The sequence below is a fragment of the Corylus avellana genome, chromosome ca10, assembly GCF_901000735.1.
Source record: "Corylus avellana chromosome ca10, CavTom2PMs-1.0".
NCBI lineage: Eukaryota > Viridiplantae > Streptophyta > Magnoliopsida > Fagales > Betulaceae > Corylus > Corylus avellana.
In genome coordinates, this window is record NC_081550.1 from 1,342,654 (window position 1) to 1,345,908 (window position 3,255).

Sequence of the window (3,255 nt, forward strand, 5' to 3'; positions counted from 1 at the left end):
GCGGCTTCTCAAGTCCTCAAATTGTGTGAGTCACGAATTAATTACTTTATAGTACTCCTCTATATTCACCTGATTAATTAACACATTTTCCAATAATATTATTAATATCACCATCAGACTTTTTTGAATTAAGATCTTCTCCATTTTATTTGAACTGGATAATATTCAAGTATTTTTATTCCCTTAAAAAGTGAAAAGATAAAAATACACCACCACTATAACTAATTAGATATTCTATCCTTAATTTGAACTTGAGAGAATCTTGTTCCCAAAATTTTAAGTTGAGAACCTATTTCCGCGGGAAAAATTAAAAGGAAAACTATATATATTTACCCTTCATACTAGCTTATTATGAAGCATTTTGCAAGCTGGACTCTTTATCATTAATTTATTGGTTTTAGCCCAATAGATCTTATAATTGAATGAAGTTAAAAATTGTCTTGCTCTAATTAAAAAACCAAGTGGATCAGGCTTGGGTCTAGTTTCAATTAAGTCTAGAGTAGACTCATTGGGATTGGAATACAAGTCTCTTGTGTTTTGTTATGGGATACGTGTCCCAGTTCCAACGGTTTAGTTCTAACTGGAACTAAACCTAAGCCAAGTCTTTGACAAATGCATACTCTAAATTCAAGGTCCTTAATAATTTGCTAATTTTTTTTTTCTTTCTTTCTTTCTTTCTTTGTGTTTTCTTGTATAAACAAAAGCCATGATTTTCGGGATTTTGCCGAACTTTGCTTCAAGGAATTTGGTGATCGAGTGAAACACTGGATTACACTAAATGAGCCACTAGGCTACAGTGTTAATCTTTATACAATTGAGTTCTTAGCATCGGATCGATGTTCCAATCAGCAAAATCTAAATTGCACAATCGGAAATTCCAGCATAGAGCCATATTTGGTTTCACACCACCAGCTTCTTGCTCATGCAGCCGTCGTGAAATTGTACAAGCAAAAATATCAGGTTCCTATCAATAAAGCAAAATTCGTATTAGTTACTTAATACAGTTGATGATAGCTAGTTGGCCACTGGATGCTGATTTGTTACCTTAGTTGATAATTAATTCATTGTTTTGTTATACATTGAAATCAAAATGTTATGAATTGGTCGTGGGTCTCCAAATTTATATATATAATCTAAGTTTTTTATTTGTTATTAAGGGTATTTTTATCACTTTAGGATATATTGCAATTTTTTGATAGTTTGGAGGGACAATGCTTTTCAATTAATAATTTAGGGAGGACATTCAAACTACTGGTTAGTTTTAGGGGGATATGTGTACTTTTTCTCTAAAGTCTAAAATATTTAATGTATATTCTAAATAATATTCACCATATGCATCATATGATCAATTATAGATAGTTTATTAAAATTATTTTATATTATAATCATAAATAATGTTAAAATCTACACTTTTATTCCACCACTATCTCATGCTACTAAAATGATGCATATTACAGGCAAGACAAAAAGGGTCAATAGGAATAACATTGGTGGCAAGTTGGACGGTGCCATATTCTAATGCCAAGCATAATCGTAACGCCGCACTAAGAGCCCTTGATTTCTTGTTTGGATGGTAAGTGTTGCATGATTTTATTTTATTTTTTTCATATAATTTGTTGTTTTTTCTTACTACGAAAGATACATGTGGGATTTTTTATTTTTTTCTGAGTACATAAGGGTTCAACTATCGGCCACAATCTCTCAAATAGAGGAATAGAATCCTTTCAATCTCAAGTGAAATTATTTTATTATATTTAATAATTTTTTTTTTAAAAAAAAAGGTTTAGCTTATAAGTTCTTTGTAATTATAGATTTTACATAAATTTGTAAATAATTTGAAGGTAACTTCACTTTATATCCCTAAATTACCACGTGATTTGACGAGCTCCCTAAGCTTTAAAACTTTTCAATTTGAACCCTTAAACTTTCAATTGCAGTTATTTGAAACCCCTTCGTCAGATTTAGCCGTTAACTTCTAACGGCAATACTTTAAAAGGCCAAAATGTAACCGTGGGTCATGCCAAACCCACGTTGGTCTGCAGACCCACGTCGACGACCAACAAACACTGTCCCAAGATCCTCCCAAGTTTGACTGCCACCGGCGCATCAACCTTTTTGAGATTCAACTGAATGCGCCGATTTTCTGTTGCTCCTGCAGCGCCATCATCAAACCGTTGTCGCCTGGTCAAGACAAGGTGCAGCTGCATCTTATTTCGGTGACCTTGGTAGAACTCCTGCTGCGACGCATCATAGAGCTTAGCATCAGCATACCACATGCTCAACCGGCCGCCTTTCTCGTAGTAAATTCCGATCTCGTGGGTCACGCCAGACCAACGCTGGGTCTTCTCCTACGACGGAAACATCATGTTCGCTGCCATAATATCTCTACTTGTCGTAATCCTCCTTGTCTTGATTATCCACATGCGGCGCTCCATGGCCGTCTTGCACGTGCTCAGGCCCTCGGTTCCGTAATTTCCACACATTTAGCATCGACGCCTCTCTTTCCAACTCACCCACGAAAGGCCTCGACCCATCTTCCATATCCACGATCCCTCTGTTCTTGTTCTTGTACAGCTCGGAGGACCACAATCATGGGTTGATTGTGTTATCTGCTTGAGCCTGTTTGAGGAAAACGAGATGGGGAGAGTGCTGACCCATGCACGGTGGGTCTCGGCCAGAGAACCCCTTTTTTCTTTTTCTTTTTCTTTTTTCTTTTTTTTTTTTTTTTTTTTTTTTTAATTTGGAATTAAGGGTAAATTTGAAATTTATACAAATGTCAGGGGTATAAACGTCGTTGTCTAACTTTTAACATTTAAAAGAACAATAATAGAAGTTTAAATTGACTGCAATTAAAAGTTCAGAAGTTCAAATTGAGAAATTTTAAAATTTGGAGAGGAACTTGTCAAATAGAGTGGTAATTAAAGGGTCTAAACTCTAAAGTGAAGTTACCCCGTAATTTTATAATAAAAGTTGCACTATTCCCCCAATTAATGAAGGACAAACCAAATTTACTTTTTAAAGTACAATGGATTAAAAGCTTTGGATTAAGAAAGAAATGCCCAAAAGTTGAATAAGTCATCAATATATGAAAATGTTTACTATACAATTATCAAATCAATGGATATTAATATTGCAGGTTTATGGACCCCTTGACCAATGGTGACTATCCACGTAGCATGCGATCTCTTGTTGGAAACAGATTACCCAAGTTCTCAAAAGAGCAATCCAATATTGTAAATGGGTCGTTTGATTTTA

The 3,255-nt window shown here is 34.8% G+C and overlaps 1 pseudogene; it reads left to right on the plus strand.

Moving 5' to 3' along the window:
• LOC132163725 (beta-glucosidase 13-like) overlaps positions 1–3,255 on the plus strand; it is an 11,821-nt pseudogene that overhangs the window by 6,437 nt on the left and 2,129 nt on the right.